This window comes from Bos javanicus, chromosome 15 (genome assembly GCF_032452875.1).
Source record: "Bos javanicus breed banteng chromosome 15, ARS-OSU_banteng_1.0, whole genome shotgun sequence".
Lineage (NCBI taxonomy): Eukaryota > Metazoa > Chordata > Mammalia > Artiodactyla > Bovidae > Bos > Bos javanicus.
Genome location: NC_083882.1, coordinates 24,786,383 through 24,810,342, shown reverse-complemented (window position 1 = coordinate 24,810,342; position 23,960 = coordinate 24,786,383). Strand labels below are relative to the sequence as shown.

At 48.3% G+C, this 23,960-nt stretch overlaps 1 protein-coding gene and 1 long non-coding RNA gene across 5 annotated transcripts in view; one reads left to right on the top strand and one right to left on the bottom strand.

Moving 5' to 3' along the window:
• The window catches only part of ZBTB16 (zinc finger and BTB domain containing 16), a 204,807-nt gene that overhangs the window by 42,623 nt on the left and 138,224 nt on the right, over positions 1–23,960 (bottom strand). The gene's annotated exons all lie outside the window — the stretch shown is intronic.
• LOC133261757 (uncharacterized) lies at positions 18,095–20,398 on the top strand. Its single transcript, XR_009741127.1, has 2 exons — positions 18,095–18,732; positions 20,122–20,398. It is a non-coding gene; the product is annotated as an uncharacterized LOC133261757 (long non-coding RNA).

Genomic DNA, 23,960 nt, shown 5'->3' with positions numbered 1-23,960 from the left:
TCGAATGAGGAGCCTGATGGTGGACGAGGGAACAGCTGCATGCCTCGGCCACTCAAGAGGAACAAGATGGCAACTTTAAAACAAGTTCTTTTACTGCAGGCAGCCAGCATAACTGACTGAGTTATGAGTCCTTTGTGTTGAACAACTACTAGTTATCAGGTAAGTCATAAAGGGTCATTCATAAAATTAGATTCACCACTTGTTTTTATAGCACTCATTAAGGAACATAAAAAACGATTCTTTTCAGCATTTGGGGGGCTGAATTATAAATTCAATTAACTGGACACAGTTAACTTCATAGATCCAGATATCCTTATATCAAAGAGGCAACTCCCAACCACAAGCAGAAGAAAAGAGGACACGCTCTCCTCCCTGGTTTTCCAGGTCCCGGTGCCAACTGAGCAGTCTCTGCAGTCTACCTCTGTGACTTGTATTCTCTTTACCCTTCACTTGTGCCTTTTTCTTGGCCTTGGGGAAAGGAAATGGATTTTGAAACCATGGGGAGAATTCTTGGTCAAGATACAGAGCTTCTTTTCAGCCTCAGTTTCAGTTCAGTTCAGTTCAGTCGCTCAGTCATGTCCGACTCTTTGCGACCCCATGAGTCGCAGCATGCCAGGCCTCCCTGTCCATCACCAACTTCTGGAGTTCACCCAGACTCACGTCCATCGAGTCAGTGATGCCATCCAGCCATCTCATCCTCTGTCGTCCCCTTCTCCTCCTGCCCCCAATCCCTCCCAGCATCAGAGTCTTTTCCAATGAGTCAACTCTTCGCATCAGGTGGCCAGAGTACTGGAGTTTCAGCTTTAGCATCATTCCTTCCAAAGAAATCCCAGGGCTGATCTCCTTCAGAATGGACTGGTTGGATCTCCTTGCAGTCCAAGGGACTCTCAAGAGTCTTCTCCAACACCACAGTTCAAAGGCATCAATTCTTCGGTGCTCAGCCTTCTTCACAGTCCAACTCTCACATCCATACATGACCACTGGAAAAACCATAGCCTTGACTAGACGGACCTTTGTTGGCAAAGTAATGTCTCTGCTTTTGAACAGCCTCAGTTTACTCTAGGGATAATAACAGCCACAGGGCTGATGTATAAAGGTTAAAGTATAGCATAAACAGGTGCTTCCCAAGTGGCATTCCTGGTAAAGAACCCACCTGCCAGTGCAGGAGATCTAAGAGATGCAGCTTCAATCCCTGGGTCAGGAAGATGCCCTGGAGGAGAGCACGGCAACCCACTCCAGTATTCTTACCTGGAGAATCCCCATGGACAGAGGAGCCTGGTGGGCTACAGTCCACAGGGCTGCAAAGAGTCAGACACGTCTGAAGCGACTTAGCACACACACGCACGCATAGAGCACAAATAACATACCTGGCATGCAGAGGACCTGGCACCTTGTCAGCCCGCCATGAAAGGAAGACAGCTAAAAACACCATTTTCCTAAAACAAATCCACTTCACTCCACCTCCCCCACGCAATCCTTCCTAGTAATTTAATCAGCATTTGTGAAGAGCTACCGTGTACCAGTCCTGGGTGAGGTCTAGTGATGGAAAGGTGAGGAACAGAGCCCTTACTGCGGGAGCTTAGAGATGGGGCTGGGTGATGTCCTCGTTAACATACTGCTCCTCTAAATTCCTCTCCACGCACCACCCAGGCTGGCATCTGATTACACAGGGACCTTTTGCTGGTCTCGGGTTGATTTATATACGTCTATATATAGTGTCTCCCAGCAAATTTATGTTAGGATAGTGACAAAGAACAATATGAGCACTGACATCTAAAACTCTTGAGTTCCAGCCCAGCTCTGAAACCTAAAGAGACAGAGTGGCAATGCAGTTTAAAGGGAAATCCTGTAGTCCCAAATCCAGCTTGGCCACTTACTTCTGCTGTGTGGTCTCAGGAAAGTTACTTAACTCCTCTGTGCCTGTTTCAGGCTTTGTAAAACCAGGATGATACCAGTACCTACTTCACAGGGGTTTTGTACAGATTCAGGAAGGTCATGTGTTTTAAAAGTTTAGCACTACCCAGCATAAAGCAAACGTTCAATCAGTTTTCACTATAATGCTGCTGCTGCTGCTAAGTCGCTTCAGTCGTGTCTGACTCTGTGCGACCCCAGAGACGGTAGCCCATCAGGCTCCACTGTCCCTGGGATTCTCCAGGCAAGAACACTGGAGTGGGTTGCCATTTCCTTCTCCAATGCATGAAAGTGAAAAGTGAAAGTGAAGTCACTCAGTCGTGTCCGACTCTTAGCGACCCCATGGACTGCAGCCTACCAGGCTTCTCCATCCATGGGACTTTCCAGGCAAGAGTACTGGAGTGGGGTGGCATTGCCTTCTCCGTTCAATATAATGGTTTTCAGATTTATCTCCAGGGAAAGTGGTTCATGCCTCCCTCATCTGGAGACAAGAATGCTCACTTTGAAAAGCTGATAAAAGCACTAAATAAAATTATTACAATTAAGCATTAGAACAGTGTCTGACACTCAGCAAATTCTATAAGAACTCAGTAAATGCTATTCTTCTCTCACCAGCAAGAACCAGGTCCCACACAATTTCAATCTCTTCCTCACGGTGATGCCCCGTCAGCCCAAATTAGCATTCACTAATTTAACTGGAATAGGAATGAGGGGAATAGAAGGAATTGGGATTCCTAAAGCAATTCCCAGGAAGACAATTCCTTGCACTGTATCTTCTTAAGTGGCAAAGGACAAGAAGGACAAAATCAGGAATGTGGCCAACAGGAATATCATGTGACTCCCACAGACACGTAACTGTAGGCAAAGAATTTCTCTGCCCGGGTTTCCACTGGTGTTCAATGAGCTGAAAGGCATGACCAGGTGTCCCTTTGCTATCCTGGGGCATCACCAGGTAAGTTAGCTGGGTGAGACTTGGGGGGTTAAACATCCCCCTGGGGTGCTGAGTCCACAGCAGAGAAGAACTATACACAATGAAGTGCCCTGGGAAGTCCCGGCTCTGGGTGACCCCTCTCACACCTGTGGACAGACAGTCAGCCTCCACTCAGGCCACTCCTGAGCTCCAGGCCAGGGGAAGCTTACTGTTCAGAAGAACACCTAGACCATCAGAGTGACAAAGACTGGGAGAGGGACGCTGCTATTTTCTACCAAGCAGAGTACACGGAGCGCCGCCCCCCAACCCCAGATGTTTAGGAAGAGGGCAGAGAGTGAGTCCTCTGGGCCATGTGAGCACACACTGTCTATACAGAGATGGAGGCGGGTCCTTCCAGCCCAAGGAACCTAGGAGAGGTCCCCAAGTCTCAAACATCTAGGGTTTAAAAGCAACAAAATAGTGGGTTGGCCGAAAAAGTTTGTTTGGTTTGCGGAACAGACCCGAACGAACATTTTGGCCAACCTGATGCCATCACTTTATCTCCACTTGGCATCCAAAACTTTAAGAAACAACTTCATGTGCTCAGAGGAGCAGCGGAAGCGGGGTCAGGAGAACAAAACCCAGTGCCTGCCTCTACAGCCAACCAGCTGCGTGACTCCGAGTAAGTCCTTCCACCTGCCAAAGCTCTGTTTCTTCATCTAAAACAGGGGGATGCTGGAGCGCAGAGACCCTTGCTAGGTTTTTAAGGTCGGTCCTTCCTGCTTTCCCAAGCTGGGGCCACACTTAGGGACGGAGGGCAGGGACCTCCAGGGATCCTCAAACATGTCTGGGGAGGGCAAGAGACACAACAGAACCCCTTCCTTTCTTTTTTTTTTTTAAATCGAAAGTCACTCCCAGCTTCTCAGGACACAAAAGTTATCTGTTAAGGTAAGTTAAACCTTCTCAAGATGAATTTTCCTGCTACTTTTAATTAAAAGTTCTTTAGAATTAAAAGGACACTATTCAGAAAAGGTTGAAAAAAATTTTCCTTGACACTCCCTCCCCACCCCCTCCCCGTTTTCCCAAGGCAAAGAAAAAGCTGTTTTGTGCACTGCTCACCCGGTCCGCACTGTACAAAAGGAGGTGGATTGGCGGCAAGACACATGAGATGACCCTTTGACCCTGAACCGCTGACAAGTCCTCAATGGCATAAATACCAGATAATCAATCACATGCCAGGAGGGCGAGTCCCCCTGCCCTCGCCCCAGCGTTGGGGTTTATGAGAAATACACTGTAAACAGACGCTGGCTTCTTAAGAGAGGCCCCCTCTGCATTCCAGGGGCTGGCCATAATCCTGAACCAGGCCCGGCCAGACCCTTGACCATCTCGTTTTACAGCTTTCATCGCGAGCTTATAAAGCGCTCTGCCCTCCCAATCCCCCTTTGCACGCTGGACTTTCTGGTATGAAATGAAGACAGTCCTCACCCAGCCACCCCCACCCTCTATCCAAGAGAGGACTCCAAAAATCACTGCAAAGAAAGCTAGGCTAGAGGAGCCAGAGATGGGGCAAGTCACCCAGAAAACTTGTGGGGTGCCAATGTGGTGGGGACTGGGAGGGATGGGGGTGTGGCCAAAGACACACAGGACCTGGGGAAGTAATAAAGAATCAATACTGATACTGAAGACAATAGGAATAACAATAGCTAATGTCTGCTAAACACTGATGTAAGTGTCATGCACCATTCTAGGCTCTTCCCATGCTATCCTATTACATACAATATCTTATTATACATTATATATTATATCTTGTCATGAATGTGCCCACCTTACAGATGAGGAAGTGAGGCTCAGAGTTCACACAAATTGCCCATTTAGTGACCAAATGACAGGGGAGGGATTTATACCCAGAGAATTGACTCAGGTCCAGATAGCCACCCTGCACCATCCTCCAAGTCCACGGATTTCTGCCTGGAGGGGGAAAATGTCGGAAATCAATCCTTTGGATCAACCAGTACTTTGAGATCACATAGCAACCGGGTGGAAGGAGGCATTAAAAAGTTCTGATGAATGTGGGTCTAAAAATCAACGTACCATCTGACTAGTGTCCAGTTTCCAAGCTAGCAGAGAACTAGGCCGGTTCCGAGAGAGAGAGTGTTAAAAGGAAGCCCATCAATTCTGACGCCCACTGCAGCACAAGACTCTCAGCTCTGCCCTTTAGCTCACCCTGGACCCCAGGAGCTCGGACAGCCAGCACCAGGCCCGGACGTCTCTAAGGCAACAATGGTCTTCTGGACCTTTGCTCTTGCTCAGAAGTTTACCAAGGTCCTAAACCAGTCCAGGCAAACAGGGACATGGGGGGCAGGGAAAGGAAGACAGAGCCTCTTGGCAACTAATTTTGATAATGCTTTTGTGTCGGGGTCAAAGGTTAAATATGGCCACACTAATCCGCTTCTTCCAGAATTAAAGCACAAGGGAGATTTTTCTGTAGCTTAGCAAGACGGCTTTTCTCATGGCTGGAGAAATGGTCCTGAGCAAGCCCACTGAATGGGGACGCCTGGCTACTGGAGACATTCTTGCATTTATTTGGACAGACCATCCAGGCCCTGGTCACTCGGTCAGAGTTATTTATTATTAAGACCAAGGTGAAAGGAATGCAGAGTGGCACTTAAAAAATGTAAGAGTCCCTCTGTCCAGCTCCACCCGCTTCTAAATAATGTTTTCTGAGATGCCGGAGAAAGGAGGAGGAGAAAATGCTGGGCAACCTCGCCCCACACACAGAAACTGTAAGAATCATATATGCAAACTGGCAGCAAACTGTGGTTCTTAAAGAAACTCTAATAACCTACCATAACATTGGCTTCACAGGGTGCAGGGCGCTCCATACCTATTATTCTCTGAGCCTCACAGCAGGCCTGTTAGGTAAGTGAGCTTTTTGGATCCCTTTCTACCAATGCAGAAACTGAGCTTCCAAAAGGGCAAGCGAATGACTGGTCCAGAGTCTTTCTGCAGCACCAAGGTCAGAAATAGTCTTTGTTGCTGTAACTGCAGGAGACAGACAGACATCCTTCACGCAGAAACACGGGGCTCCCCCGCAAGCAGGAGACCCACGACAATAAGGCCAGAGGGAGCGTGGGCCCGAAATGTCTCCTGGATTCGTTTTCTTGAAGCTCTCCCCACCCTGGGAGGGGGGTGCCACTGAACTGGCAGGTGAAAGAGGAAAGGACACGGACACATCTGGTGGGGGGGTGGCTGCCATGGAGGCGCCCCCTCCATTCCTCCCACTCCGGCTGGGAGCAAACTTCTCCTTTGCCACCCCCCTTCCCAGCTGGGGGAGCCGTCACCACCCCAAGGCAGACAGGGGAGCTCCCGAGGGAGGCAGTGGTCCTGCGAGAAATGATTGTCCAAGTGTCAACAACCTGCTGCTTCTCAGAGCCTTGGGGTCAGAGGCCAGGACGGAGCACAATGGCTTTCTCGGGCTGAAGGGTCCAGGGAGCGGGGCCTCTGGGGGGTCCCGGAATGCAGAGGCTCTGAATCCAGGCACCGGGGTCTCCTGTCTTGCCCTTTTATATCCTTCCTCCCCGCACAAACGCCAGACACCGCCAGCCTCAGAAACAGGAGACTGAGAAAGGAAAGGGATTAGCGACAGCCTCCATCTGCAAGCCTAAACACGTAGGTTTTACTCTGCAAGATACAGGGAGCAACTCAGTCACCATCCCCATGAGATAAATTTACCCTAAAGCAGCATGAGAAGAAAACTCAGCCTGAGGGTCTCCTCCTGACTCCAAGCCCTTCCTGGCCCCATCACGGCTGGGCACCTGCCCATCTTGCTCCTGAGCTTGCCGGACACAGCTGTCCTCTCATCTGCAAGCTCCTGAGTAGGGGTCGGGGGCAGGTGAGGCAGGCTACCCTCAGATGCTGGCAGGCGGGCACCTGCAGCATGCCCATGGTTGGTGCTCCAATCACACAAGGCGGATGAGCAAGGAATGACTGAGCTCAGGTTCCTTCCAGAACTTTCTCCACACTAGAAATTATGGATCTGGAATGGATGGCATGAGGGATCTGACCTATTCAGATCATATTCAGTCCAACACCCTAGGACACCTCTCCTTCTAACATCTGTCCATCACGTTACACTGAAGAGTTAATTTCTGGATGGACCAGACTGCTTCCCCCCTTACTTTCTGTGTAATTCAAAATATATGATAATAGAATTTGACTTTTTTTTTTTCATGCAGCATTCATGTATGTGCCGGATGGGAGGTGCAACAGAGCAAGCCAGGGAAGGAAAGGGCCAGGGAGAGCTGGGAGGGGTGTGGTGCAGAGGGTACAGACTGGGTATCTGAAGGGCAGAAACCAAGGCCCCCAAGGGTCTCCAGAGCTGGTACAATTAGAACAATACCTTACATTTGAATTTGCTTTTCACCTCACAAGGACGTTACTGCTGAGATTATTCTAGTCGTCACATCCATCTTTGGCGTGACTGGGACAAGCATGAAGTTCTCGTTTTTCAGGTAAGGAATCTGAGACTTACAAAGGTTGAGTGACTTGTCCAAGGCCATACAGCTGGCAGGTGAAGAGCAAAATTCTGAATCTGGACTAGAACAGATTCCCTTTTCCTGCTTTTCACCAGGAAGCTCCCCTTATTGCTTTTGGTTAATCACACAACAAATACTGATTGGGTGGCTACTCTTTTAAAAACAGTCAAAGGGTCCAGGGACCAAAGATGCTTCAGACACTGCCCCTCCCCCACACACGGAGTAATAAGATGGCCACGCGGTACAAGTGGAGCTATGCGCGTGGTGCAGGAGATGAGAAGGAGGGCATGCTTTCCACTGCTTATTTGGGGAAAGGGGGCTCACAGAGGGGGACCCTGTCTTAGTCTGCTTGGCCTGCTCTAGCAAAATGCTGTGACTGGGTGGCTTAACCATCATTTATTTCTCATAGTTCTGGAAGCTGGAAGTCCTAGATCAGGGTGCTGATGTGGCTGGATTCCTGGTGAGGGCTCTTCTTGACTTGCAGATGGCCGCCTTAGAGCTGTGTCCTTACATGGAAGCGAGAGCTCTAGTCTCTCCTGCTTCTTCTGTTGTTGGTAAGTCGCTAAGTCATGTCCGACTCTTGGAAACCCCGTGGACTGCAGCACGCCAGCTCCTATGTCCGTCACGATCTCCCAGAGTTTGCTCAAATTTATGTCCACTGAAGTAGCGATGCTATCTAACCATCTCATCCTCTGCGGCTCCCTTCTCCTTTTGCCTTCCATCTTTCCTAACATCAGGGTCTTTTCCAACAAATCAGCTCTTTGCATCAGGTGGCCAAAGTATTAGTGCTTCCGTTACAGCATCAGTCCTTACAACAAACATTGAGGGTTGATTTCCTTTTAGGATTGACTGCTTTAATCTCCTTGCAGTCCAAGGGACTCTCAAGCATCTTATTTAGCACCACAATCCGAAAGCATCAGTTCTCTGGCACTCAGCCTCCTTTATGGTCCAGCTCTCACATCCATACATGACTACTGGAAAAACCAAAGCTTTGACTAGACAGACCTTTGCTGGCAAAGTGATGTCTTTGCTTCTGCTTCTTCTAAGGACACTAATCCCATTATGGGGGTTCATCATCCTTATGATCTCATTTAAACCTGCCAGGGCTCTACCTCCAAATACCTTCACCTTGGAGGTAAGGGCTTCAAGACATGAATCAGGGCAGGGAACAAGGGTGGAGGGCAGACACAAACATTTATATAACATAAACAATGGAGCTGAGAAAAATAGTCTACAAAAACAAGACGCAGGAAAATGAGGGAGTCAGGGGAAGATACAAAGAGAAGAAAAGCAGTGAAGAGAGATAGGGAATTATAAGTGACTCAGGATGAACACCGTAGGTGGTAGCATGAGATGGCCTGAAATTCTGATTGGAGACATTTTCTGGGCCACGCAGTACAGTCTGATCTTACCTCATCCAGAAGTTCTCAACCCTGGTTTTACATGTGAGCCTCCTGGGGAGCTTTAGAAAACATGCATGCCTAAGCCCCTCACTGGCACCCACGCTGAAGATTCTGATTCAGCAGGTTTGTGGTGGGAATCCGTGCTTGCTATTTCTTAAAAAAAAAAAAAACAAAAAACTCCCTTCAAGTGATTTTAACGTGTAGCTGATAAAAGACAATGAAGACCTTCCAGAGGAGGAACATGGGAGAGACAACACTGGTGTGGGCTGCCATTTCCTCCTGCAGATTCAGGGATCAAACCCACGTCTCTTGCATCTCCCGCATGGAGAGACAACACCGGTAAGGATGCCAGAGCCAACCTTAGCTAAGGTAAGTGCATGGGGCTACGCCCTAAAACCAGCCTGGATCCATCAGCTCCACACCCATCCTCCACTGCCATCTCCATCCGACAGAACTGGGCAGGAGTGTGAAGACAGTGGAGGTCTCCATGCCACCATCTGGGTCTTATGTGATAAGGCCATCATCACCCGGGGTCCTTTCCCAGAGTCAGCTGCCTTCAGACCAGTGACTTCAGTCTAATCATGTGCTCCTGAGCAATCAGGCAGAGACATAATGCGGGGGATACCGTGGGCAGGAACTATGGGTTTCTGGCTGCAGCAGAAAGAATTTCAGGCAGACGAAGGGATGAGAGATACTCCAATCACCACCCCTGGATCCACACAGCGTGCATCTGATTCAAGTACCTTGTATCACTAATTACCTTTTCAGCTATGCCTGTGTTTTTTCCTCCCTCGCAATTGTTCGCTTTCTGACGGTAGGATTCCAATCTGATTTTTCTATTTTGAAAAAAATTGATAGAGTAATTCAAACAATACAGCTGGCGGGCAAGTGAGGTCTGAAGAAGTTCAGAGCATCTGCACCATTTTTGCTCTGGGCTTCTCAGACCCCTAGGGGCCCTGGAAGCTCTCAGTGCAGACCCTGATGCATGGATAACCAAGGAAGGCCACGTGGACTAATCTCCTACTCTGGAAATTCCCAGGAAAGGGGCTGAGGATTATTTCTAGATCGAAGAGTTGTGGGAATCCCAGGGCACAGGAGGAGTGGTCCAAGACCAGGATTCCTGGGCTACATACCACAGTGCATGCGTGAAAGCTAGGTCGTGTCCGACTCTTTCTGACTCCACGGACTGTAACCCACCAGGCTCCTCTGTCTCTGCAATTTTCCAGGCAAGAAGTGGGTTGCCATTCCCCTCTCCAGTGTATCTTCTTGACCCAGGGATTGAACCCACATTTTCTACATCTCTCACATTGCAGGTGGATTCTTTACCACCAAGCCACCTGGGAAGCCCCCTAGACCACAGTATGTCTAACTTGCTGTGTGATCCTGGGCAAATCACTGAACCTCTCTGAGGCTCAGGATCACACTCCTTAATGCCTCCTGCTCCAATTCTGAAGTCTAGGATTCTAAATATGTTAGAATTCGAGATCTGGAATTAGCCTCTTCCAATATGAGTACACCCCAAAGCTGGGCTAATAAATGTAAATGGTGATTCCAGGCTCTATTTTGGAAGGTGGGGCTGTAACATCATGACTCACTGTTGGATGAGGCAAGTTCTCTTCCTGAGCAGCAACCAGGCCTCCTTCCATCACCCAGAAGCTTAAAACGTTCTTGCTGTTCAGTCGCTAAGTCATCTCAGATTCTTTGCGACCCCATGGACTGTAGCACGCCAGGCTCCCCTGTCCCTCAACTATCTCATGGAGTTTGCTCAAATTCATGTCCATTGAGCTTAAGATGGGGAGGCCAGAAGGCATCCCAGGACAGGGGGTCCAAACTTGGGAGCCAGATGAGAGCAGTGGCCAAGATGCTGCCTTCCGGGCCACCTCCCCAGAGACAGGGGTTCCCAAGTCATTTCAAAACAGAGAAACACTTGGTGCTCCTTCATTTGTCAAAAACCTCAAGTGTGTTTCCCAGAGGAGAGAAGTCAGAGCGACTCTAGGGCCCAAGGGGCAGCTTTCCGATGCAAAGTCTCCCCCTTTTCAATTCCTGTAACTAAAATGAATATGGAAAAGATAATTACCTTTAAAACATACTTAATACCTGAACGCATTATCTCTACCTGCAGAAAAAGAATGTTATCTGATGGGATCTTCCCCATAAGCTTAATCAAATTGCTATCTTAAAACTCTCTGGAGTCCTGTGAAACAGTAATAGAAAATCTGAGGCAGAGGCTGGAAGCATTTTATATTTGTTTGGTGGAGGGGAATGTGTATTCCATCTAACAATGGGCACTTAGAGACAAAGTCATTTCCAATCTGTAATGGATCTTCTCCGAACGGGGGCAGGGAACACTTCATCTGACCCAAACCTGTAATCCGCCTGTTAGGTAACTTTTCCTAATGTTCAGAGAAGGAAATGCCAAAAGAAAAGCCTTTTTCTTAATACCTGTTTGGGGTTCTTCTTCGGTAGGAAATCTACTCTAGCTGGGCCTGGGACACTTAACACATGGAGATGCTTACCTTGCTACTTAACTCTGGGCTTAAACTTGGCAAATAAATCGATGCCTGTATTTTCCTTGGTCTGCCCAGCCCCCAGGCAGCGCCATCCGTTATTTTAGTGGAGGAGGTAAATTACCTGCCCAGATCGTGCCCAGGGCGAGTGGCCATTTGCAAGGCTGGAGAAAACCAAAGGCAAACAGCTTCTAAGAAGATCGAATGTTGAGGACTGGCTGTGTTCCCAGCATCTCAAGCTTGCCTGGAATGACCAAGTAAACAGCTGCGGCAGAAGTGCCTGGCCAGTCCAGTTCATCTTGTTGACAGAAGAAGCGATAGGTAAGAGTGATAACGTGCTGTATCTGTTAGTCACTTCTCCTGCCTGCAGCCCCCCGGAAGGTCCTTCATGTGTGGGAGTGGTTCCCCACCCCCCACCAAAGCATGGAGAGCAAAGGGGGCATCCCAGTGCACAAAGTAAGGCAATCAGAGGCTTACAGAAAAAAAAAATATGGGGAGTAGGGGACAATACTAGGGAAGCATTACAGTGATCATCAAGATACAGGTTTGCTGGCATGCGAGCAACAGATTACAAAACAGCATGCACTGCCTATTATCACCCCAATGTTGTTTAAAAGACAACGGAAAAAGATGGTGCAACTACAGGAGACACATTTCTTTTGTTTACATGTATTTTCTAATTTCCCCACATGGAGTGCATATTACTTGTATGATTCTTTGCTTAAAATGGGCTGCCTGGGTCCACGCTGTTCACGTACGCCCTCTGGTCAGAGTGACTCCTCTCGGGCATGCGAAGACCTGGCTGTTCTTCTGAAGATGTACAACACAAGGCAACTCCCAGTCTCCTCTGACTGCGGTCAGATTCACATCCTTCTCCTACTGATGATCCCTTCTTTCTTTCTTCCCGGCAGTTGATACACAGGAAGGACAGGAGGAGGTCTCTAAGCCAGCCTGCTCCCCACTGCCTCCAAGAACAGAACGATCCCGAAGGCACCAGAGCCTCCTGCATTGTCTGGTCACCATTCTGCAAACTGCTAGCTACCTAAAAAAAATCCTGAGATGCAGCAGGTAGAGGGTATTGGGCCAAGGGTGTAAAAACCAAGACCTGGAAGTTGCTTTTCATTTCAGTGAAGATATAATCCACAAACCATGAAACACATCCTTTTAAAACACACAATTCAATGGTTTTCAATGTACTCAGAAAGTTGTACAACCATCATCAACACTAACTCCAGAACATTTTCATCACCTCTCAAAAGAAACTCCATACTCATTAGTTCTCACTCCCCATTTTCTGCTCCCCTCAGCCTCTGGCAACTACTGATCTGCTCTGTTCCTATAGGTTTGCCTATTCTGAATATTTCACATGAATGGAATCATACATTATGTAGCCTTTCATGCCCAACTTTTTTTTTTTTTCAAGTTTTTAAAATTTTTCTTATTGCCTTTATTTTTTTAACTTTACAATATTGTATTGGTTTTGCCATGTATCAACATGAATCCGCCACAGGTTACACGTGTTCCCCATCCTGAACCCTCCTCCCTCCCCGTACCATCCCTCTGGGTCGTCCCAGTGCACCAGCCCCAAGCATCCAGTATCGTGCATCGAACCTGGACTGGCGACTTGTTTCATATATTATATATGTTTCAATGCACACCTTCTTTCATGTTGGTTTTAACATTCATCCACGGTGTAGCATGCAAGTATATCTATTCCTTTTTAGGGCTGGATAATGATACAGATATACCACGTTTTGTTCATTCCTCAGCCGATGGACATGTGGGTTCCAGTTCCTATGTTGAGGGTATAAATGAAGTGGCTATGAACACTGATGTATAACTTTTTGTGTGGATGGATGTTTTTCAATTCTCCTGGGCTAGAAGTTGCTTTTTAAAAGTAAATTCTTGTTATTAGTTGTTATTTGTGTCTCTCACACATCAAAAACAAACAAACAAAAAAAAGAGCACAGGATACTTAAAAGAATAGTTTGAAATATCTGAGACTTTCAACTACATACTTGGGTTCCAAGAAACTGACAGCTGTGGGTCCTTGTTGTTCCCTAATCCCACACACGTATTTTTATTGCAACTCCTCTGCCCCTCCACCCCAGGGGCCACTGTGTCGCCATCCTTACCCCGTGGGCTTCACCAGTCCAGTTCATCCTCTAAGAAAAAATCTGCGCTGCAACACATGAATTATTTAAGCTGTTTTTCTAAATAGATACATTATTTAGTTTACAGTCTATAAAATATTTACATTGTTTGTTCCTCCCACCCCCAAATATCTGCATTATTTACAGTACAGTCAGGAAAACATTAACCCTTGTAGGGCTTTTTGTTGTTGCTTTTAACTTTTAATTTATCTTGGAGTACAGCCAATTAACAATGTTGTGAGAGTTTCAGGTGGACAGCAGAGGGGCTCAGCCAAACATATATGTGTATCCAGTCTCCCCCAAACTCCCCTCCCATCCAGGTTGCCACATAACATGGAGCAGAGTCCCCTGTGATATCCAGTAGGTCCTTGTTGGCTATTTTACAAGGCATCCATTTTACATGGCAGTGTGTACATGTCCATTCCAACCTTTGTTTTGTGACCTGTGCAGTTTTCCTGGGTGTCACTGGGTACACATAGCCATGAGAGGCATGAGTGAGTTCTCTGGCCCAAGTCACAGAGCAAGCGCTGGGGATGCAGGAGCTAACACAGTGTTCAAAGCCAGACGGACAGAACGGGTCACACCTGTCACTCCATGGGACCCGAGGGCATAGACCATAGCATTCCTAGGGAGGCACTTCTGGATGCCAAGCTCAGTACCCTACCTGTGTTGACATTTAGTTGCTCTCTGAAAAATGGGAGCTCATTCCTATTGAGCCCTGGCCTGGGTCACCCCTCTAAGTGTGACGTCAGTCCTCACTTAATTCTAAGGAAAATCTCCCCTGCTACCCACGTCCTCTGTCAGGCCATGGTGAACACAGACAGTGGTGGTGACCCCTGAGCGCTGGCACAAGCCCCTCCCAGGTCCCAAGTTCTCCATCTGGCAGTCACCTGCCTTAAGAGTGGGAAACTGAGGTCGAGACAGTCATGTCCTACATCTGCCTCAAAAACTCATTTACTTGCACTTGCAGGCTTTTTAAAGAAATTCTCCTCCATGGAAAGAATAAGGCTCAAAGGTGGTATTTTTCATTATTTATCATGTGACCTTGATTTTTAAAATCAAACAAGGGAATTCACTGGAGGTCTGTGGCTAAGATTCTGAGCTTCCTCTCCAGGGGTCATGGGTTCAATTCCTGATTGGGGAACTAAGATCCCACATGCCATGCAGCATGGCCAAAAAGTAAATATATAAAGTAAAATTATGTAAGTAAAACATGCCAAAAGTCATTATTATTATATAATAATAAAAAATAAATACTAGTTCTTATTATTATTCAGAAATAGATAATGCAGAAAGTAAAACCCGCTTTGCTCTGTAGTCCTATTCTCTAAAGACAATCACTGTTAATAGGTGGACTGTAGAGCCTTATAGAATCTTACAGGATGGCTTCTGTATTTTACACGAAATGAGACGACACTAAACCACCTTGTCTAATCACCTTTTATCGCATAGAACATCATGGCTCTTTTTCCATGCAGGTGCCATAATTAACAGAGTCCCTACCTTTGGACATGGAGGTTGGTCTCAGGCTTTGTAATGACATATAATGCTGTAATCAGCATCTCTAAGGGAAGCTAAAAAACCGATCTTTGTGACGTAAAGGCCAAAGCTGGGCATGAACCACCAAGGGTCCCTGAGAATCTGTGGCATTGTCATAGGGGTGACCTGCCCGGGGTTTCCAGCCCAGCTCTGCTGCATGCCCCCCCAACTCTGGCACCTCTGACGAAACGTCAGGAGTGTGAAATCAATTCTCTCATCTCCTGGTTGTTCAACTCAGGAGAGATTTCCTCCTCCTCCTCCTCCTCCTCCTCCTCCCCCCTCCCCAACCCAGTACCTCTACTTACCCTGCTTCTGTTTTGAATCTCTAAAATAATGTGACAAGTTAATGATGGTACAATTATCTAAATGTTTAACAGACATGTTATCTAAGTGAGTCGGATTGAGATTCCATCCCGCTGACAATAAACATCAGTGGTGGAGCAGAAAGCGATAGGCAAATTATAGCAAACCCTGCAATTTCAATGCTATTAAATTTGGAGGAATAACAGCCTTGAGGCCTGTAAACTCTGAATAAAATAGGCCCTTGTGTTTGTCCAACTATTAAATCAAAATGCTACCAACATCCTAGAAAAAAACAAGGCGATTTATGGCTTTTCAAGTTTCAGTTACACATTGGTTTTTATTAACTCCTTTCTGTCATCAGGCAGCAGTGGTATCACGGGGGGAGAAGGGAGCACAGCCAGAGAGGAAGGGGCAGGAGCTGAAAAGATGGAGGGGATATACGGGGCCAGTGGGAGCGGGGGGTGGAGAGGTGAGTGGGAGCCCCAAGGATGACCATGCGGACTCTGGTGTGAGAACGGCATGAAAGGGAAGGGGCCATTCTGAACACAGGCAATTCTGAATCCAGTTAAGTCCTCTCTGCATACGAACCTTCGAGTTGCGAACTTTCAAAGATGTGAGTGTGTGTCCGGTTCCACCGAGGAACCAGATCCCGTGCCACCCACGTCAGGTGTGACTGAAATTGCAGCTCGCCCTCCGCCTCCCACTGCTGACGATCCACGAGCTCTACCATCTCCCACCTCCTCCAGTCAGGAACCCTTCTTGCCTGCTCACTCAAGGCCAGCCCCCTGATCCGATGCCAGCTCTTGTATTGTACTTTTCAAGGTACTGCACGATAAAAGATGTTTTATTTTTTATGTTTTCTATGTATTATGTGTGTGAGAAGTATTATAAACCTATTACAGTACAGTACTATGGGGCCGACTGTGTTAGTTGGGTACCTAGGCTAATTTCAATAGACTTATGAACAAATTGGACTTACCAACCCACTCGTGGAACAGCACTTGTTCACATGCAAGGGACTTACTACCATAGGAGACTGACACGTACCCTGGAAGTTCCATCAGACTCCCAGCTGGGGGCCCTGAACTTGAAGCCCAGTCCTTCCACTGAACGAGTCATGTTACTTAAACCGCTCTGAGCCCGCAGCTCCTCAGCAGCTATAGGGGCAGTGAACCTGCCTCTTAGTGGGCTCTACAAGATAATACATAAAAGCACCAGAGCCAGGAACAGTCCAAGCTCTGAATAACAGTCCTCAAAGGTCAAAATCGTTTCAATCCCCTCAAACTTCTGGAATAGTTTTTAAAAGACAAAAGATCTTCACCTTTAATTTCTTCTTCAGACGCAGTATGCATTTAATTTTTTATTGAATACGCATCTAAATAAAATGAAAGAAGCGGCTGTCTACTGGTGAGACAGAAACTGTAAATGTCTAATGTGCTTAGTTATGTCCGGCTCTTTGTGATCCCATGAACTGTAGACCGCCAGGCTCCTCTGTTCATGGGGTTCTCCAGGCAAGAATACTGGAATGGGTTGCTATTTCCTATTCCAAAGGATCTTTCCCACCTAGGGATCAAACCTGTGTCTCCTGTATCTGCAGATGGATTCCTTACCACTGGGCCACCTGGAAAGCCCCTGTAACAGCCATAGGTACAAATGTGCTGAAGTGGAGAAAAATGTAGACCATCCATCCAAGATCGGAACTTTAGGCTGGGCTTGGAACCATGCAACCTCTCAAACAGCAATTTTTCTTACCTAATTCCCACTCCCGATATTTGAGAGAGGCAGAGAAACAAAGCAATTTGTCCCGTGTCATAAAGCAAGCCTGTGACAGAGCCAGGATAAGAATTCGGTTTTCCTTTCCCCTAATTCCTTCTTGTTTTCCCTAATACCAAGCTGCCCCCACACGACAATGATGTTCATCATTTCCACTATGATGGGAGATGGCTGGAGGTGGGGACTAGGTGAGTCCTGCTCACTGCTGTATCCTTATCCCAGGGCCCAGCATCAATGTCCAGCACAGAGGAGATGCTTAAGACGTCTTCTGAATGAATGAGCTTTAACCTCTTTTATCCCAAATCAATCTCAGTTCAATTTTCCTCGCCAATCCCAAGAGAGCTAAACACCACCGATCCCCTCAAAGCGTTAACGCTTCATGCAAAAGTATTGGGGTGATGGATGGGGAGAGCTCAGAGGTTCTGTAGGGCAGCAAAACTCTTCTGCATGATACAATGGTGAATACACATCATTATACATTTATCAAAACCCAGAGAATTTACAACGAGAGTGACCCGTTAACATAAACTTTGCGGGATAATGATGTATCAACCTGGGTTCATCAGGGGTAACAAATGTACCATTCTGATGAAGGATGTTGACAGGGAGGGAGTTGTGTTGGGGTAGGGAGTAGACAGTATATAGGATACTCTATGCTTTCCACTCTATTTTGCTATAAATCTAAAATCACTCAAAAAAAAAAAAAAACCCAAAATCTATTCATAAGAAGCAGCACTGGAGGTCAGTCCAGAAGGAGCCAGAGGGACCCTGGCACCGCTAGGGTGACCGGTGCCAAAGGAAGGCGTGGCTGGGCAGCAGGTGACAGCCAGGCTGCCATTCCCTATGCCACAGCAAGCAGCTCCAACAGAGCCGAGAGCCCTGGGCTTGGAAAATAAAACTCTATATTAGGCATCAAACATGCCTTGATAGTAATAGCACAAAACGAGCTCAAGAGTAAGTCTATGCTGGAGCACTGACTGTACAAACAGGAGCACATGACTCTCCCTCCCCAAGTGCCCATGACGTCCTGCAGCCGTCCCGAGCTCAGGCTTTCTCGGGTTCAATTCCCTGGCACACCACGTGAAACGCTATACCAATCACCCCTGATATTTATAAAAGTCAAAAGCTATTATGCTTTCAATGGGGGAGGTCACACCAATCTAAGTGGAGTGCACGTGTCCATCTGATGACCCCCTCCTCTCCCCGGCCCTCCAGCCTGGGTCGGGGTGAGAGGCTCGTTCTGCCTTTTTTCCATGTCAAGTTTTGGAAAGAAGTTCTTTCTCATCTGCTGGCCCTTCTCCCTTTCCCTCCCTCATCCTCTTTGGGACCAGGGGAACCGAGAGACTGCCCTTGGGAGGAGGAGCCAGAACAGTTGCTGGTTTTCCTACTGCAGGAGGACAGGAGCCAGCCGCCCTGACAGGGCTCCTCCATGCCCAGCACCACCCCTCGTGCCAGGCCCAGGGCAGGAGCGGGGGCCAGAAGGCCGGCAGCCACCCCCAGGGAAGGAATGTAACTGCTCACCCTCTATGATTCTCTGCCCCGCCTGCTCATCCACCACCGAAAGTCCTCCAAACAAGGACTTCATTTTCTTCTCTGGAGTTCAGGGCCAGAGACAGTCCCTGCAGCTCTTTCCAAGCATCCTTAATGTATCAGGAGGGACAGAGGGGCCAGTTCAAGCAGGCAGCCGACAACACCAAGGTGGGGGCACAGCTCTCTGCACGATCAAAGGGTGTGCATGTGTGTGTGCGCGTGTGTTTCTGTGCTGTCACTGCCTTCTCCTCCCAAAGCCACGACAAGGTGCCTCTGAGCCTCCTTCACACTGAGGAGGAGAGGGCCCCAGGGAGGGCGCCTCCAGCGCCTGCTCCGTGCTCCCGGGGCGGGCAGGTCCTGCAGCACCGCTGCCCTTGGCCGCCGGGTGCGTCAGCTGTTCTGGGCCGCACGACCCTCCTGAGGCTGACACGGAGGAGCTGAGAAGGAGCATCTCAGCATTTGCATCCGCTTGAATGGCTTTCTCTGTGACGCAGGAAGGTGGAAATGAAGCAAGTTTTTCTAGGCCAGCAAAATAAAGTCCTTATTTTGTAGTCAAGAGTGGAGAGTACTTTGGCCTGGAAGTAAGAACTCGTGGGTCCTAATTCTGGTTTGGCTTATTTGTTCTCAACTGACCCCCCTGTGCAAATATAGGCCTCTGAGCCCTAGTTTTCTAGGCTGTTGAATGGGCAGAGCTGAGGCCCCGGCTCTGCACATTAGGTATGATGCCCAGGCCCGCACGGGGAGGAGAAGCAGCATTAAAACACAGGCTTTAGGGTGCAGGAGCCTGAAGCACACGTTCTAGCCATCCTGGACAGGTCATCCTTAACTTCTCTGAGTTTTCATTTTCTCTAGCAAAGAAGAGGGAAGGAAAATGTCTATGTTTTAGGATGGTAATAAGGACTTAATAAAATTATATCTTCAAAATATCCAATAGTGTACCGCTACTGTATTATCTGTGCGTGCATGCTAAGTTGCTTCAGTCGTGTCCGACTCTTCGCGACCTCATGGACTGTAGTCTGCCAGGCTCCTCTGTCCATGGGATTCTCCAGACAAGAGTACTGGAGTGGGCTGTCACGCCCTCCTCCAGGGGATCTTCCTGAGCCAAGGACTGAACCCACATCTCCTATGTCTCCTGCATTGGCAGGCAGGTTTATTTTTTGTTTGTTTGTCTGTTTTACCACTAGCGCCACCTGGGAAGATGATATTATCTGTAACCAAAGCAAATTCACCCTACTTGTTCATTTGCTCCACAACACACTGTAGCCTTCAGGAAGGCAGGGACCGCCCCTTGCACACAGTAGGTACTTCAAAACTTAGTGGATAAATGAATGAAGGAAGGATGGGACAAATCAGCCGCACAGGCTACTTGGTATGTGGCGAACACAAGTCACTAGGCTGGCCAACCTGGGGGGGCAGGGCGTGGGCTGGAAGACAGAGTGGAACTGCTTTGGAGCAAGTCTGGAGATCAAGTGTCCTGGGCTCTAAGGCGTCCATGAAGCTTCCCAGCCCCAGAACTCCTAAGCTCAGGAATGACTTTCTGTCTCTTTTCCTTACCAGGGCACTACGAGGGCATAAAGTGGGATGACCCAGGTCTGACTTATATTTCCAGAATACCCAGGTTCCTAATGGCCACAGACATGGGCCAGGACACCAGTGGGGGACTCAAGCTCCTGGAAGGGGGAACACAAGACCTTGCTCTGTGCTAACCCCAGCTCTGCAGCCTGTCCGGCCTACTTGGATATGTCATCGGTTTAAACATCAGAAGAGGGCAGTCCCCCTGGGAAGCTTCGGGCATTCTAGGAACTAGGGCCTTAAATAAAATCCACGAAATCTGTTCTGAGAGGCTGTTCCACATGCACAACTCCATTATGCCCTCACCTCTCCCCACTGTACATACAGCAGGGGCTGATGGCTCTACAGGTACACTGGAAACATCCTCTTGACCAAAGGACGCATCAGGGATCCTCAAAGATCCCATCAGCTCAGCAAAGCAGCTGCACCCCATTCTTATTCCTTTCTTACCACATCAGCCTGCCCCTTCCCCTCTCACCTACCTAGTCAGGGGAAAGGACACCCTCCAAGGGCATGGCGAAGACCGCGATGGTGCAGTGTTAATAACCACCCTCACCACTGATGAGCGCTTACTCCATGCAAGGCCTATGCTGAGTGCTTTCCACGGATCATCAAATTAAACCCTCACAACATCCCTTGTACGACAGCATCGTTGCTGTCACATTTCCAAGGAGGAAATGGGCTTAGGGAAAGTTAAGCAACCTGCCCAAGCTCATAAAACGTGGAAGTGATGGGACGAGATAGGACTTGAATCTAGACCTCTGACACCAGGTCCCAAGTGCTCCGAATACCCTGAATGTCACACTCAAGACTTTGGGTTCCAAGGGTCCCGCTTCCTTGAAACCTGCAAGACAAACCTGAACCGCGCTATCAGGGCCCCAGCTTGCCTGGTGAATAAAGCCCTCGAGAGCTCATCCTCCCTGGGTAGCCATCTGCACATCTGCCTTTCCTGCTATGGGTTCTCACAGACTCTCTGGCCTGGCCCCCAAACAGTAGCATTGGCCCCATCCCTCTTATGTTCAGATCACACACAGGGAGCTGTTCTGAGTCCCCTACATGCAGACGTGTTAAGTCACTTCAGTCATGTCCGACTCTGTGCGACCCTATGGACTGCAGCCCACCAGGCTCCTCTGTCCATGGGACTTTTCAGGCAAGAATACTGGAGTGGGTTGCCATGCCCTCCTCCAGGAGATCTTCTCAATCCAGGGACTGAAGCTGCGTCTCCTGTGTCTTCTGCATTGGCAGGCGAGTTCTGTACCACTAATGCCACCTGTGAAGCCTCTGAGTCTCCTACATATGAATTAAAAGAGCTGAAGGTTCCTTCAGCTCAATTCCAAGGCTGCCACACCGAGATCTCCCCCCTCCCCCACAGGGCCTGCTGCAGACTGCCCCAGCCCCCTCGCCTTTAGCTCAGCAGCTGAGGTATCTCCCCTGCCCTCTAATTAATGCCACCCGATCCCATCTGTTGCCCCCAGGCCTGTTCACGTCCCAAACGGGGATGTACAGTGGCTCGGACAACATTATGATTTGTAAAACCCACTCCTAATTAGTTTGACTTTGAATGAAGAGGGTAATTATTTTTAAATTTATTAACTGCTGCCTGGCCAGAGAAGTTTCCAGATCAAGTGACACAGGGAAGCTATTTCTGTTCAGTGATGCAGCAATTTATATTACTGATCGGTCATTAAAACCTCTGGCACAAAACCACTTGTGTTTCCTGAGCCAAGATACTGTCCGTGTGTCAAATTTCAAACCCGGAGTATAAATTAAGCCATTAATGGTATTTATCAGTTTATCTGGACTTTTAAAGAACTACTTACTAATTTAAGACATTCCTGATATAGAACCCAAGTGGTGCGCTGGGCGCGCATGTGTACGTGTGTGTATATGTGTTTTCTCGCTTTTTATTTTACTGAACAGTGTAAAAAAAATTCTGATGTGTAAATGAAGTACAGGCATCTTGGGGAGCTGCAGAGCTGTTAATTCCTGACTGCTCTGCAACCCAAACATTTTGGAAGCAGCAGTGTTTTGCAATATGTATTTGTCATAATATAAAAGGTGTAAAGTGATCTCTGTTTATCTCCTCAAAGTCTTAGCTGTAGCAAAACAGAAAACTGAAGTGTGACAACGAAGCCTGAGCCCAGCCCAAGCGTAAGTGTGTTGTCCCTGAGCACCAGCTGGAGCCCACCAAGATCCTGGAGGGCGGGGACAAGGAAGGGTCACACCCACGGGGACAGAAGTCCTCCAGGGTAAGTGGAGGAGCTGAAAGGGTGAGCCCTGAAGATGATGTGTGTTTGGCGAAAATGGGATTGGAAATACTTTCTACTAAATTCATTCTGCAGTGTCAAGAATATCTGAGAAGCACCCCGAAAACCCATCCCAATGCCATGCTACACGTCAGCCCTGTGAATTCCCCACGTGGCGGGGCAGCCTTGGGCATGGAACTCCCAGACCCTATCTATTTCAGGGATATTGTATACTATCTCCTGAGGGGCACATGGTCATCAGGGTATTGAGGATGCTTAGTTAAATAGGTCACAGGGATCCAAAAGAGCTCTGCCCAGGACACGGCCATGAGCTACAGAAGCTCTCCCTAAACCATTCAGCCACAAACCCATGGACAACAGTAAGTCAATGAGCAGGCAGCTGGGGATTGGTAGAAAGAGCACTGAAGTCAGAGTTGGGTCAAGTTCCAGCTCTCCACTTCCTAGTGCTGGGCTTCTAGGCCTCCATGGTCTCACCTGTGAAATGGGTGCAGTGGAAGAAAGTGTTTGATAAACATAGGTATCAGAAACATAAGATGGCAATTCCATGACTTTACTCTCCCAGGGTCTCTTCCTTCTCAGAGCTTCCTCCCTGCTCTCCTGTTCGCTCTCTTAAAGGATATCTGGTACCCCACTGGCTTCCCCCAGTCCAACAGCTTTAACATCACTTTCAGCATTCCTTATAACCAGGCCTCTCTCTTCCTCAGAGGCCCCCTTTCTTAGAACAGAGATGGCATCTAGATGTCACGCTGTATTTTTTCATGGATTATTAGGGGAGTCTGAGAACCCATCTGGGTTCTGCAGGTTCTACAGGTGTGTTCCCTATAATACTGTCCCCAGCTCTGCCTGTCAGCAGAACTGCCTCACTGCCAATCTGACGTTGATAATACGGCCACCACCACCTCTGTACCCAGCTGAGGACAGCCTGCCCAACACCAGGAGGGGCCAAACGCTTCTCCTGGCAAGGGAGCTTGCCCCTCGCTCACAGCCAGGGGGGGAAGGGAGCCCTTGTTAAAGCATCCACCCTGGTTTCTTCTGCGCAATTTGGATGCAACTTGGAGATAAAGCAGAAGTAAGTCTGAGGGTTAAGACTCCGGAGGTTAAGACTTACTTCTAATGTAAGGGGCACAGGCTTGATCCCCGGTCAGGGAACTCAGATTCCCACACGCCTGCTTCACAGTACTGTCCCCGGCCCCCACACAGGTCTGAAGGAGCCGGGCTCCACCTCTGCTACAGAAAGGGGGGCACTATACCCCTTTGCAGGTGAGGAGATCTGAAGGGCAGAAAGGACGAGGAACAAGGTTATCCACCTGCTAGACAGCGAAGTTAGATTCCACCCCCTCCCCAGCTTCTGACTCAAACTCCAGGTTCTTTCCAATCACTGTTGTTCAGTCTCTCCGTCATATCTGACGCGTCAGGCCTTCCCGTCCTCCACTATCTCCCAGAGTTTGCTCAGACTCATGTCTGTTGAGTTGACGATGCCATCCGATCAATCTCATCCTCTGTCACCCCCTTCTTCTCCTGCCCTGTCTTTTCCCAACATCAGGGTCTTTTCCAATG